At 45.2% G+C, this 15,654-nt stretch overlaps 1 protein-coding gene across 2 annotated transcripts in view; it reads right to left on the minus strand.

The window, feature by feature from the left end:
* Nucleotides 1-4,200, minus strand: part of LOC140204957 (guanylate-binding protein 1-like) — a 36,533-nt gene extending 32,333 nt beyond the window's left edge. Inside the window, exons 1-2 of one of the 2 annotated variants that reach the window (XM_072271974.1) lie at nucleotides 4,152-4,200; nucleotides 3,360-3,435 (exon numbers count right to left, since the gene is read on the minus strand). The gene's annotated coding sequence lies outside the window, so the exon portion shown is untranslated. Of the gene's footprint in view, nucleotides 1-3,359; nucleotides 3,479-4,151 lie in introns of those variants that run through there. The other variant, XM_072271972.1, reaches the window with a different exon arrangement.
* Nucleotides 4,201-15,654: the final 11,454 nt, after the last annotated feature.

A 15,654-nucleotide genomic window follows, 5' to 3' on the forward strand; every position in this document is an offset into this window, starting at 1 on the left:
TTCACTTTGCAATTTCTTAATTTCCTGCTTTAAATTAGAATTACTTTTGTTGCTATCTACAACTTGAAGTTGTTTTAATTTTCCTTGAAGGCCTGATAATTTTTGTGCACTGATTTTTTTTGTGTGAGTGGTAATGGAAATAATTTTTCCTCTCAGTACAGGTTTCAATGTATCCCATAAGATCACTGGTGATGTTTCTCCCGTGTCATTAAGGTCTAGATATTCTTTGATTTCTCCCCTTAATCTCTCCATTACTTTCAGGTTATTGAGTATATGTGAGTTTAGCCTCCATAGTGTTTTCCTCATTTTCCTTTCCAGGATTAGAGACATAGAGACTGGGCTATGATCCAACAGATCAATTGTTGCAATATTACAGTTTTTTATCCTGAGTCTATCTGTATTAAATATAAAGAAATAGTCTCTCCTTGAATAGGCTGAATGAGGGAAAGAGTAATGTATATAATCTTTACTAGTGGGGTGTAATTCCCTCCACACATCTATAATTCCCAACTCTTCCATCAATAAATTCATTTTCCGAGTCTAATGCAGGATTTAACCTAATATTAAAATCCCCTCCACAGATTACTACCCCTTGAGAACTGACCATTAGGTCAAAAATGTGTCTATAGAATGACCATTCACAACCTGGAGGAGCATAAACATTCAGCAATGTTATTTCTGTACCTTCTATTCTTCCTGTAATTTTTACAAATCTTCCATCTTTGTCTTTAGTCTCTGAAATATGTTCATAATTAAGAGCACTTGATATTAAAGTAGCTACCCTCCTTTGTGGCTCAATTTATATGATGAATAAAATACATGCTTAAAGCCCATTCTTCTTAATTTTTCATGTTCGGATTGGCTCATATGTGTTTCCTGGAGGAAAGCTATTTGTGCCCTCTCTTTTTTCAATTTAGACATAATCTTATTTCTTTTAATTGGATTCAAAACCCCATTAACATTATAGGAAATTATTTTTACCAGTTCAATTGGCATTTTTCTCTAGTAGAAAAAAAACTCTCCTTTTCTAACCAAACAGTAAGCAATCCCTTCTCAACAGTAAACCAAAATATATAACCACACCCTAGACATTTTTGAACGTATAACATTTGAAAAATTCTCCTGACTTCCTACAGTGAGGCCTGAGCACCGACCCGCCTCAGTTCAGAGGGATAACCTCTATCTTCACCCTGTGTTAGAGGGCCCTCCACAGTGTGAACAATCATAAAGAATTTTCTCCTATTTATGTCTTGACCATACTGCTATCATTCAAGTTATTCCATCTAGTTTATTTTCAGTTGCCAGCTTTCATTTTACCTTTAAGTCCGATTTACTCTTTTCAGTCATTTCTCTTAATTAAACTGTATTCTCTGTACATTCGCATCTGAATATTTGCAGCTTTTCCTTGTAATTTGACATTCTGGTTCGTGTGGAGCGTCCTCGCCGCACTGGCTGCCACGACTTTAGCCGAATCCTCTCCAGTAGCGACTCTGGTTGGGTGATAACTTTAATAGGTAGTCCCCAGTCCACCAAGTCCGACATTGCCTCCTCCGCTGTAGCGTAAGTTTTTGTCCCTTCATCGTAAAAGACTCTCAGCTGAGCTGGATACAGGGTCTGAAATCTGATGTTGTTTTCCTTCAGGACCCTCCGTGTTTCCGCATATTCCTTCCGTCTGGCAAGGATCCCTGGTGCGTAATCGTGGTCTAAACTGATTTTACAGTTGCTCCACATGAAACCTTTCTTTTGCCATGCCCGTTTAAGCACCTCTTCCTTCATTCTGTAACTGAGAAATCTGACCAGAATCGATCTGGGCTGGGTGCCTGCTGGAGGCTGTGGTGCCAACGCGCGGTGAGCCCTTTTTATCTGTAGGTCTTTTGCATCCGGTATATCAAGGTTCTCTCTAAGCAGCTTCTCCACGAAGGGAATCATCAATCCGGGTTTACCTTCAGTTCCTTCGGGAGCTCTGTAGATCCACACATTTTCCCTTCTTGAGCAGCCTTCTTGGTCTATTAGCTTCCACTGGAGCTGCTCTTGTAGCTTTAGCATTTCTGCTATCACTTCCTCTGCGTTTTGTAGCTTCTCCTCAATTCCTACAATCCTTGCTTCTGCTTCATCTATCCTCGAATTAGTTTTTACTATTTCTCCTTTAATATCTTCCAGCTGTTGTTATCTTGTCGGAACTCGCGAATCTCTCTGAGAATCAAAGACAGATTCACCGATTCCTCCTCATTATCTCCATCCTGGCTTGCCGTGGGGGAGCTAGGCCCGTCGCCTTGCTGCGTCTCTTTATGTTTATCAGCCTTCTGAGTGGACTTTTTAATCTTGTTCTTAGACATAATCCTTGCCCCTTTTATTGATATAGTTATACAATATTAAGTATTTGTCTAATTTCGATTTTGGGGCCGTTCACCTTCTTTTTTGTCGAGAGACCTTTTCCTTAGGCGGCCATTCCTGTGATGACCCGGAAGTTGAGTCGAAAAAAAAGAAATTCCAAGTCTGTTTGCAATTCATTGGGTGAATCATTGTCAACATCTTGCAGCCATACATCTTACCCAGCTACTTTTTCAAACAGGAAATGTAGAAGCAAAACATTGGGAGAGGATGTTCTCAGTTTCCCTGCATGGAAAGTATGACACTCACTTTCACAGACGGTGATTTGCCAGATTACTGCTGGCACCTGCAGTCACTGAAGAAGGATTTTCTGAATTGATTCGAGGATTTGAACCATCTGAAAATTCTGGACTGGGTAATTAACCCATTTCTTTGCAAGGTGGAATAACAGGAAGGGAGCTTGCAAGAGGAAATGATCAAAATTCAGAATGATGAAGTAGTAAAAATGCTTTTCAGAAATGTCAGCTTTTGTGCTGTGTGGCTACACTGTGACAGGAAGTTTCCTGGTCTTCGGAGAAGAGCCAAACTGCTCTTCGTTGTATTTCCGTCCTCTTTCCTTATTGATAGAGACTCAGTACAGTGCACCGCATACTTACAAAACAAAAACAGAAACCGCTTGGACATTGTTACGTGTGGGGACTTAAGGCTTTTGCTGTCACAAATTGAACCAGATATTTCAAATTTTCCTAAAACCATCAAGCTGAAGGATCACATCGATATTGAAGCTGCTGTAAAACGCACAGGTACCGCGTAAGCTCGGCTTAAAGACAAAAAAATTAAAGCAGAATAATTTTTCTCATGCTAGTACTGTATATGGTAAACATGTTTTTACACTATAGGGCCCCGGAATGTATATTATGCTTCGGCCGTTGGCAAGTATGAAAGTGCTTTAGGGGGCGTTATGCTACAAAAGGTTAGGAAACACTGAATTAGACTATCCATGAGATAATTTTTCGTGCTTCTCTCACCTGAATATCTTGAACAGAAAGGCAAAGCGCTCTCTTGCCGGCAGCTTCTGTCCTTCGGAACCTAGCGTGGAGTCAACTGAAAGGGAAATTTAATGCTGATTCAGTGCTGTACTTTCTCTCCCGGCACTTCCGTGTTGTGCTGTTATTGATGTAGCCATGCCGTGGGCGCTGATTGGTTCAGTGTGAGAATGTAAGAAAAAGTTTGGTTGCGGCGCTCATTTGTTCTGTTTTCATTTGTTCCGTTTTAAATTTTGGTCGCGGCTACTTTTATTACTTGTGTTTGGTCGCCTTACAGGGCTCGTAAAGGATTTCCCTCCCCGCCTATCCCTTGTTTTGGACGGGCCTTTTTTTCGCCTTTGCATAAACTGTTCGCTAGCGCTAGCGGCAATACAGGCGCTTAACTTGAGCCGATATTTAGATAATAGGGAAGTTGTTGTAAGCCTAACATGTCGGGACCAAGAGTCGCTTCGCGGTATAGTTTTCCGGCGGAGAATGCTCATCGATCGGGGACGCATATGTAGAAGATCCAAGCACACTCTCGGCGTTCGGCGTTATCTGGTACATCGGGAGCAAAGTAGGAATAGTGGTAGTTTACATTTAAGAATTTAAATAAATACAAACACTAATCCTCAGTGGTTACCCGGCCCCATATGCAGCCTCTACAATGTCAGTCTTCCCTTGTGTTCGGACTCACGGACAGTTGCTCTCTGAAGAGTTCATATGCGAGAAATGTCCGCTTATCCAACACCTCGGGAACAAGGTTTGGCTGAACGCGAGAAGGGGATAGCTGACCTGCGATTTTGTAGAGAATTGGCAGAAGCCTTCCAGACATCCTTTAGGGAAGTAGTGTGCACCCCAAGAGAACCACGGGTTTGAGACTCAGACCAGAGAGGGAGGTAGGTGACCGTGGGAAGGGAGCGCAGGGTACGAGGTACACACTGTCCGGGGGCATCATCTCCAGACTTGGAAGTGCTCAACCATTCTGAACATCTAACAATGCTAGAGAACCAACATGCAGCCTCTGAGATGATAGGCAGAACAGAGGAGCCCCACAGGATCCTAATCCTAAACCAAAACTTCGTAAAAAGGAAGTGGACTCAGGAGGGAACTCAGTTGTCAGCGGGGTTAAGAATCGGATGTGTGCTGACAAGGAGTCTCGTACAGTGTGTTTCCTACCTGGAGAACAAGTTACAGACCTCGCTGGACGAGTAGATAAGCTCTTGGCCAGAGATGGGGTAGACTCAGTACTGTATTTATTATCCACATCGGGACAAATGACGTCGGGAAAGGCAGGCAAATTTAAGGAGTTGGGTAGGAAGCTTAGGGACAGAACTGATAAGGTGGTCTTCTCGGAAGTTCTTCCTGTGCAACGCGCTGGCCCAGGTAAAATGGAGGAGATTAGAAAATTTAACGTGTGGCTCAAATCACGGTGTAGGTTAGAAGGGCATTGGTTTATGGGTTATTGGGGCACCATTTGGGGCAGATAGAACCTGTACCGATGGGCCGGGTTGCATTTGAACCGGAGGGCACTAATGTACCGACAGGCTTATGCTTCAGTGAGTTGAGGACTGTTTAAACTAGGGAATGGGGTGGGACAGGGAACACAGAACAGGCCAGGCTCAGTTGTTCAAACACCTCAGTGGAGAGTAACATGTTATGACACAATCTGATTATAGGCTTTAAGAGTATAAAAATGGGTCGGATTAGGATGAAAAACATTAGTAATAGTCTAAGGATGGCCTGTATAAATGCAAGAAGTACTAAGTATAAAATAAATGAGCTGGTAGTTAGTGTATAAATATGATATAATAGCAATAACTGAAACCAGGCTGACCTCAAAGGGTGGTGATGAACATAGTATTAAAGGAAAAAAAATTACTTGGTAAAGATAGGTAAGATCGTAAATAATGGAGGAGTAGCCATATACATAAGAGAGAATTTAAACTTGAGGCTGATCGAGACTTAGTGAAGATATCTGGGTGAGAATTGAAAGCTATGGGAGTAAAGGAATAACACTGGGTGCACGTTATAGACCTCCTAATGCTAACAGTGATTTTAATAAAAAAACTCTATCAAAACACCATATGAGAAAAGCAAGTTCTGAGAGTGATGTTATGGTTATGGGTGACTTTAATTTCCCAAATATTGAGTGGGAGAACCTAATGACTAATGGATTACAGGAAAGTGAATTAATTGAGTTATTGAATGATTGTTTTTGACTCAGTATGTTAATACACCAACAAGAGGGGAGGCCTGTCTAGATTTGATATTCTGTAACAATCAGTATAGAATTTTGAGTATGGAAGTCATTGAGCCTTGAGGAAAAACTGATCATAATATTGTTAGTCTCAAAGTATTTTGGGAGAGTATATCAGTAAAAACCAAAGCCATCAAATTGTATTTCAAAAAGGCAAAGTTTATGCAGACGTGACAAAGCCTTCAGAAAATAAACTGGAAGGAAGTGTTGACGTTGAGTCAGTTGGGGAACAATGGGGTCAATTTAGAGAGGTAATACACAATGAAGGAAATGTACATACCGAAGGTCAGACGAAGCAATAAAATCAATAGGTCAACTACATGGATGAATAAAGATATACATAAAATTATTGAAGAAAATACAGCTATATAAGGAATACAGAAAAAATAGTAATAATGGTAACTATAGGGCATATAAAATATGAGAGCTACAGTCAAGAGGGAAATCCAGATTGCCAAAAGGCAGGTTGAGAAGCAGATTGGTGATAACGCTAAAGTTAACCCAAGGGATTTTTTCAATACTTTGTAGTAAAAGAAAAATCAAAGAGGAACTTAAATGCATAAGGAATAATAGTAGGGTGATGAATTATGCAGAGAAGGACATAGCAGATACTCTTAACTCATATTTTGTGGAAGTATTTACCTGCAAAGATAATCACAATATGCCAGTAAGGGTAGAAAAGAAAGGTTGATTTAAGTGACTTAGAAAGTGTAAATTCTGCTTCAACTGAAAAGGCTGAAAGTTAATAAATCTGCAGGGCCAGACAACATATATCAAGGGTACTTAGAGGTCTGTGATTATATGTACAAACCTCTAACACTTATTTTTCAAATGACAGTGAAGACTAACGCTGTCCTGGTATACAAGAAGGGTGATCACACTAACACTGGTAACTATAGACCAGTAAACTTAACATGTATCGTAGGTATGATAATGGAAACAATTATAAAGAATGAATTGGAAAAGCAGGTGATAAGAACAGGCATATTAGCAGAAAGCCAGCATGGGTTCAGAAAAGGGAAATCACATTTTACAAATACGCTGAACTTCTATGAACAAGCAACTAATTTTTTTTGACAATAGAGTGGTTGATACATTTACTTTGACTTTCAGAAGGCATTTGACTAGGTACCCCACAAGGGGTTAATAATCAAATTACAAGAGATAGGGATTCAGGGTAAGGTGTGCAAATGGGCGCAGGATTGGCTCAAAAAACAGAAAACAACAAGATATGGTGAGGCTCGTTTTCACATCTAGAAGATGTCAGAGGGAGGGTTCTGCAGGGATCAGTTTTGGAGTCACTGCTGTTTTTATTTTACAGTAATGATTTGGATGAACATAACAACTAAACTAGTAAAGTTTGCCGATGACACATTACTAGAGGGATGGGCTGATCACATTCACGAAAGAGAATCAATTCAGTTAGTTCTAAACAAAATCCAGATGTGAGAGGTTAAATGGTAGATGAAATTTAAATTATTACATATGGGATGTGGAAATATTGGATATAAAAATATAAAATTGGGGTCTTGAGTTAGAAAGTGCGCTGTATGGGAAGGATTTGGGCCTCCTGGTAGACTCATCACTATCAACATCTAGACAATGCACAGAAGCGATTAGGAAGGCTAATAGAATGTTGGGCAATATATTGCGCTCAGTGGAGTTCCAGTCTGGATGTTCTTCTTACGCTGCATAATGAGCCTTTGAGGCCGCTTCTTCGATACAGCGTATAATTTTGGTCATGGGTGCGGGATGTGATGGCACTGGACGCAGTTCAGAGAAGGGCAACTAGACTCATTCCAGGTCTGAAGGGTATGAACTATGAGGAAAAATTGAAAGAATTAAATCTTTTCAGCCTAAGTAGATGCAGGATGAGAGAAGACATGTCAGTAGTGTTCCAAATCATTAAGGGTATAAGTAAGGTGGATGCCAGCTGCTACTTCAAAATTAATTCAGCATCAAGGTCATGGGCCATAGATAGAGGCTGGTTTAAAGGGAGATTTTAGACTAACATCAGGAAGCATTTCTTCACATAGAGTAATAGCTTAGAGACTTTCATATCTAAACTTGATAGTTATTTCAACACACTACGTGAACAGAGACAGGGATGTGTCAGGGCTGGAGGAGTTTACAAAACTGAAGGAGTTTCAGTCCCTGATGGCATTACATTGCTAAGGAGGAGTGTAAGAGCTGGTGGTAATTTCAGAGAGAGGGGTAGATCTGTGTGTTTATAATGATGGGGAAAAGAACAAGTGCCCCAAGAGAGTTACGGTGAAAGGGAACTAGTGGGGTTACAGTGAAAGTTTTAGTGCCGTTCCATATATTCTTGCCAGAGGTGGACTGCACTGAAGATTCACCAGACAGGTTCCAGCAATGATAAGTCTTGCACATGAGAATTGATTTCATTTCCAAGACCGTATAGACTCAAATTCAGAAAAACAAAAGGAGACTTTATTTCATCTCAAGAATCTCTGACTGGCATTGATGGCAAGAAGATGGGTGGGGCTCAGCCACTCCTTGATCTTCTGCCACTTTATTAGGTACACTTCTACACCTGCTAGTTATTGCAAATAAAGTTCAACATCTCAAGCATGATTAATATCAGGGTATGAAAACAGTGGACAACCTGAAATTCATCCTCTTCACAGACATCCATGAAACAACGAAACCCCATAGAATGACCCTAAATCTCTCCCTCCTCCGTCCATTTGCACAAACAGTAGCAAATGCATCAAAACCCCTTAAACCCCCAGCCACACCAGCAGAATCACTGACAAACACCCCCCCCACAAGACCACCACCATGCGAGCAGCAGCAGAAGCATCCAAAGTGTCCTTGATCCAGAGTCCATCAAACTACCAATCACAAGCCAGCACTTCAGTATCTCAGACAGACTCTCAATCTCCAGCGAGGGAGAGAGAGGTCGCTTCTGCAACAACAAGAGTGGAGACCAGCAACTCGCTGTTTCAATGTTACAGTCTTCCATGTCACTACCCCAAGACTCGCATCTCGAGAACTAGTCTCTCTCTCTCACTCTCTCTCTATCTCATCTCATCTCTCTCTCTCTCTCTGTCTCCGAGTTTTCCTCCAACAGCAGCCAGCGATTAGCAAACACACCGCCTGCTGTCTCGATGTTTTATTCTCTCACGATGCTTCAGTCGGCGAAATCAGCGAGGAACTGGGTCGCCCACAGGCCTTCTCCCCGACCTCGAACCTCTTGGCCATGAGGGCTTACGTCTTCCAGGCATGATAGCGAAGTGCTAGGCTGCACAGTTGGTCTGGAAACCCACAGCTTGCGAAGAATATCTAATCAAGCAATTATGTCGCAGCAACTCAATGTCATAAGGTGGGTGGCTGGGAACTGACCCAAGTGCAAGGCACAGACACTGAAGGACTAGGGACAGGACTAGGATACAGGGCAAGGACATGGACAGGAAAACCAGAAACCTGGAACAGGACTGGACAAGAGAGCTAGGAGCCCGGGCTTGGACTCCGAGCCAGAGACTGGACAAGGACCCAGTACCTGGGTCTTGCCTCTGGCTCGGACCCCAGAACTAGGCAAGGATGAGGCTTGGCAGGCAGGCAGGACGAGGCTGGAATCTTCAGGCTTGAGGCTAGAGGCTAGAGATGAGGCTTGGCTTGGCAAGAGGCTAGAGGCTAGAGACTTGGCTTGACAAGCGGCTAGAGGCTAGAGACTTGGCTTGGCTTGACAAGAGGCTAGAGGCGAGAGGCTTGGCTTGGCTTGGCAAGAGGCTAGAGGCGAGAGTCTTCAGGCTTGAGGCTAGATTGGGCAGGAGGCAGGAGGCTGAAGTCTTCAGGCTTGAGTCTAGAGGTGAGGCTTGGCAGGAGGCAGGATGGACTCTGAGGCAGAGACTGGACAAGGACCCAGTACCTGGGTCTTGCCTCTGGCTCGGACCCCAGAACTAGGCAAGGACAAGGCTAGAGTCTTCAGGCTTGAGACTTGAAGTGAGGTGAGGCTGGAGGCTTGAGATTTGAGGCGAGGCTGGAGGCTGGAGGCTTGAGACGAGATGAGGCTGGAGGCTGGAGGCTGGAGAACGGAGACTTGAGGCGAGGCAAGGCTGGAGGCAGGAGGCAGGAGACTTGAGACGAGACGAGGCTGGAGGCTGGAGACAGACTTGAGGCGAGGTGAGGCTGGAGGCTGGAGGCAGACTTGAGGCGAGGCGAGGCTGGAAGCTGGAGGCAGACCTGAGGCGAGACTTGGCAGTCTCCTCCTGGGCAGGGCGCGGTACACCTGAGCAGGGCGCAGATCACCACCCAACAGAGGCAAGGGACAGGAAGGGACAGAACCAACCCCACGTAACGGCAAAACGGCCTGGCTTACCTGGGCGGAGGCAAGGGACAGGGAGGGATCTTGGTTCAGGGTGGCTCCAGGACAAGACTGCAGGCGAGACGAGGCGAGAGTTACCGGCAAGACAAGGCAAGGCTTCTGGCAAAGCAAGGCGAGACGAGAACTTCAGGTGAGGCGAGAGTTACCGGCAAGACAAGGCAGGGCTTCAGGCAGGGAAACAGAAGGCAGGGGGAGGGATACAAGGAGTAAGGACAAGAACAATCCAGCAGCGACGCCCAGATCTCTGGAGGTATTTATGCAGCCAGCCCCTACAGGCATCAGCCGCCTTAAATAGTGCTTAACAGGAACAGAAACAGGGTAGGTAGGAAAACCTGGATCAGGGGTCGATAGACCGGACAGTGAACCGGAATACGGACTTAACGGACCGGACCATGACACTCAATGCATAAAAACATGCAGGCACGGTAAATAAGTTCAGTTGTTGTTCAGACCAAATGTCAGTAAAGCGATCTAAATGACTTTGACCACAGAATGATTGTTGGTGCCAGACAGGATGGCTTCAGTGTCTCAGAAACTGCTGATCTCCTAGGATTCTCAAGCACAACAGTCTGTAGAATTTAAAGAAAATGGTGTGAAAAACAAACAAAAAAAAACATCCAGTTATTTCGAGTGGCAGTTCTGTGGCCAGAAAATGCTTCGTTAATGAGGAAGGTCAGAAGAGAATGGTAGGACTGGTTCAAGCTGACAGTAAATCAAATCACCACACGATACAACAGAGGTGTGCACAAGAACATCTCTGAACACACAAAAGGTGCATCTTGAAGTGAATGGGCTACAGCAGCCAAACACCATGGACATACAACTCCTGAACCTAATAAAGTGGCCACTGAGTGTATATCCAAGTCAGTATGAGCTAGGAATTGGTGGGTGAGCCAGGAGCCCCCCTCTACCTGCTGCCTTTGTCCTGGTTGAGAGAGAGGTGTTGAGTGTGTTAGATGCTGCTGGAGTAACATGGACAAACACTGTGGTAAATTAATTTGTGATAAAGAGTGTTGATGTGCACACAACAGTCACTGTGTGTCAGTGGTGGACAGCAATTGTGTTTCAAGTGGATGGTGTCATAAGGGGGCGGCTGGGAGCAGACCCAAATGCAAGACACAGACACTGAAGTACTAGGAACTGGACGAGAGTTAGGGACGAAAGCAAGGGAAGTGGGGAAGAAAGGACACTGGACATGACACAGGCCCTGGACGAGACAAGGATACAGGGCCTGGGCTAGGACTTGACTAAGGTAGCGGAACCAGGACATGGAACTAGGAACTAGCAGCCTGGGCTTGGACTCCGAGCCAGAGACTGGACAAGGACCCAGAACCTGGGTCTTGACTCGGGCCAGGACCCCGGAACTAGGCGAGGACATGACGAGGCCTGGGTTCTTCAAAGCTAGGATATGGACTCCGAGCCAGAGACTGGGCAAGGACCCAGATCCTGGGACTTGACTCAGGCTCGGGCTCCAGAACTAGGCGAGGAAAAGACGTGGCTACAGGAAGAGGAGCGGCAACAGGACTGGACGTGAGACTCCTGAACAGGACAAGGGAACCACAGCACAGGATGAGAGAACTCCAGCAGCGGGCTGGGCAAGGTACTCCTGGGCTGGACAAGACACATGGAAAAGACGAGAACACAAAGCCATGGCTTGGACAAGACAAGGTTCTTGGACGGGACCCTGAAGCCTTGACTTGGTCGAGGGAGAGACAGGAACGCAGGGCCTTGGCCGAGGGAGAGACAGGAACATGGAACACAGAGCTGGGACCCCTCCTTGGGAACAGGACGTAGGGCCAGGACTCATACACAGAACACAGAGCCGGGACCCTTCCCTGGGTACAGGACGTAGGGCCGGGACTCATTACACAGAATGCAGAATACGATGAGACAGTTATCAACACTAGGTAGCGGTAGATGGCCGGACCTACCTAGCGAAGGCGTGGATACAGACAGTTCACAACACTAGGTAGCGGCAGACGGCTGGACCTACCTAGCGAAGGCGTGGATACAGACAGTTCAGAACACTAGGTAGCGGCAGACGGCCAGACCTACCTAGCAAAGGCGTGGATACAGACAGTTCACAACACTAGGTAGCGGCAGACGGCCGGACCTACCTAGCGAAGGCGTGGATACAGACAGTTCACAACACTAGGTAGCAGCAGACGGCCGGACCTACCTAGCAAAGGCGTGGATACAGACAGTTCACAACACTAGGTAGCGGCAGACGGCTGGACCTACCTAGCAAAGGCATGGATACAGACAGTTCACAACACTAGGTAGCGGCAGACGGCCGGACCTACCTAGCGAAGGCATGGGCACAGAGACAGTTCAAAACAATGATAGACAGTTCCTCATCTTGCTGCAGCAATTGAACTAGGTAGCAATAGAGGCGAGGCTTCAGGAGGAAGGGGCAGAGAATGGATTCAGATAGGGTGTTTGGACAGGAACAATCCAGCAGCCAGAGGTTGAATCCTGAAGGTATTTATGAAGCCAGCCCAAATGAGAATCAGCTGCCTCAACAGAAACTGGGGAAAACCGGAAAACCTGGAATAAGGAACGTGGACCGGACTGTGAACCGGAATGCGGATTTCACAGACCAGACCATGACAGATGGGGAGCAGATTAAATGGGTTGGTTTGCTCTGGATGGTGCTGAGCTGCTGTCATCCAGAAAGGAGTGCTAACCGGAAGTTAGAGAAATTGATATTCATGCCATCAGATTGGACACTACCAAGGGAGAGTATGAGGTGCTGTTCCTTGAATCTGTGTGAAACGCCAACAGGACAGGCAGACAAGGGAATGAAGGAAAGAATGATATCTGCAGAGAGGCTACAGGGAGGGGGGAGATGTGCCTGGTGGTGGGATCCCTTAGAGATGACGGAAGTTGCAGATAATGATAGGTTGGATGCATATGCTTCTGGGGTGGTAGGTGAGGATGAGGGAAATTCTATACCTGGGTTTGTAGGAATGATGCGAGGTTAAATATGTGGGAAACAGAAGTGATGCAGGTGAGGGCTGTGGTGATAACAGTAGGTGATCCACTTTCCTGAAAAAGGAAGAAGTCTTAGATGTCCTTGAATGGAAGGCCTCATTACGACACCAGATGTGGCAGAGATGAAAAAAGGGAATAATGTCCTCATGAGTGAGATCTGATGCTATGAAGAGGCTGGACAATCTTGGGTTGTTTCCTCTGGTACAGCGGAGGCTGATGGAAGTCCTCACAGAGATTTATCAGATTATGGGAGGCAAAACTAGAATAGATAGATGGTACTGTATGTCTTACCCCAGAGTGGAAATATTCACATACAGAGGATATGCTTTTAAAATGGGGGGGGGGGGCGGTAAGTTCAAAGGAGATATGCCGGACAAATCTTTATACAGAGAATGATGGGCACTGTGAATGCACTGCAGAGGTGTTGGTGGAGATATTACAATCGACATGTTTAAGGCACTCTTAGATACGTATAACCCCTCCACCCACTAACTCGCCCATCCACATTCCCAATCACGAGTCACTTTACATATAAACACTCTTTAACTAGCTTCACTTGATGGACATACAATGTCATGGTCCCGATTGGGTTCCTTTTAAATTTACTTTGTTTGTGTTACGATCCGGACCGTTGACCCCCTGTTTCCCTTTGGTTCCTTGTTTTCCCGTGTCCCTCGGATTTGGTGATTGGAGGCAATTTACTCTCGGCTGAACCGGCAGTTTATAGGTCTCTGGCTTTCAGCTGTTCGGTGCGAGAGCGTTAATAAAGTCACCGAAGGGACAGTGAACCAATGTCATCTGTCCGGAGCAAGCTGAGTCTCCTCCCGAAGTGAGTGCCAGCAAACCGCCTTCCCTTGTCAGTACGGGTCAATGAAAGTTAACCCGCTGGAGTGAGTCAAGAGCTCGCCGCGGCTTGGAGCGTACATGAGCCCAGTTATAGTTCTGTCCATCGTTGTCTGGTCTCCGTATCCGTGTCCTGCGTCTAAAAGGGGTCCCGGCCCTGTGCCCTCGAAAGGTCCTGACCCTGTGTCAAGAAGAGTCCCGACTCTCCCCTGTGTCTAAGGAGGATTCCTGGCTCTATGTTTTATGTCCCGTGTCTGAGTTTGTCCTGTGAATAAGAAGAGTTCTTGGCTCCGGGGGGCTCCGAGTGTCAAGTCTCGGCTCCGGGGGGCTCCGAGTGTCAAGTCCCGGCTCCGGGGGGCTCCAAGTGTCAAGTCCCGGCCCCGGGGCCTCCGAGTGCCCCGAGTATCACATCCCGACCCTGGAGGTCCGTGGTTCCGAGTCCTAGCCCGGACCCTTAGTCCCAGCCTAGTCCAAGGCCTGAGTCCTTGTCCAGTACACTATTCCTGCTTCTGCTTTGCTCTCCTTGTAACGAGCAATAAACCCAATATAGTTTACCTCACAGTGTTTTTGTGTCTTGCCTTTGGGTCCACCCTTGCTCCCAGCGCCCCCTTTGTGACATACAGTCCATGTATCTGTAAAAGCTATCTTTCATATTTATATTTATTGTGTTTTTCATTATTTCTATTGTCCTCATAGTTTTGTGATTTTTTTTTTGTGCTGGGTTAATCCAGAGTAACAATTATTTCAGCCTCCTTAACACTTGTGTGCAGGAAATGACAGTAAACAATCTTGACTCTTGACTGTGTAGAGAATCGATGGAGATGGCATTGTGTAGGCAGAAAGCATTAGGGTGTCATTAGTGAGACACTACATTGTGGGCCAAAGGGCCTGTTCCTGTGCTGTACTCACAGTCACAGAGTCATGGAGCACTACAGCACAGAAACAGGCCATTTGCACCATCTAGTCGGTTTTGGACCATTCCCTTCCCAACCAGATACTTATTCAATTTCTCTTAAATGTTATAATTGAACCTGAATCCAACACTTCCACTAGCAGCTGATTCTACACCCTCACCACCTTCTAAGAAACAATGTTCCTCCTCTGGTGCCCCTTAAATATTTTACTTTTCACCCTTAGTCTATGACCTTCAGTCACACCCACCCTCAGTTGAAGAAAAACTGCTTGCATTTACCTTAATTATGCCCCTCATCATTTTGTATCCCTCTGTCATATCACAGCTCATTCCTGTGTTCCAGGGCAGGAGACCCAACCCATTTAACCTTTCCCTATAACAGGTCCTTAAGTCCCAGCAACATCCTTAAAGGATTTTGTCTGTATTCTTTCAATCTTATTGATATCTTTTCTGTAGATAGGTGACCAGAGATGCACACAATACTCCAACTTCCGCCTCACCAACATCCTGCACAACTTCAACGTAACACCCCACTTTCTGTACTCAGTGCTTTGGTTTAGAAAAGCCAACTCTATCTTTACGACCTTATCTTCTTCCTCTGATGCCACTTTCAAGGAATTATGGATCTGTATTTGAGTATAGTAGTTGAGATGTAATGTTGAAATTGTACAAGACATTGGTGAGGCCAAATTTGGAGTATTGTGTACAGTTTTGGTCACTGAATTATAGGAAGGATGTCAACAAAATAGAGAGTACAGAGAAGATTTACTAGGATGTTACCTGGGTTTCATCACCTAAGTTACAGAAAAAGGTTGAACAAGTTGTGTCTTTATTCTTTGGAACGTAGAAGGTCGAGGGGGGACTTGATAGAGGTATTTAAAATTATGAGGGGGATAGATAGAGTTGACGTGGATAAGCTTTTTCCATTGATAGTGGGGGA

The sequence above is a fragment of the Mobula birostris genome, chromosome 11, assembly GCF_030028105.1.
Source record: "Mobula birostris isolate sMobBir1 chromosome 11, sMobBir1.hap1, whole genome shotgun sequence".
In the NCBI taxonomy this organism is placed as follows: domain Eukaryota; kingdom Metazoa; phylum Chordata; class Chondrichthyes; order Myliobatiformes; family Myliobatidae; genus Mobula; species Mobula birostris.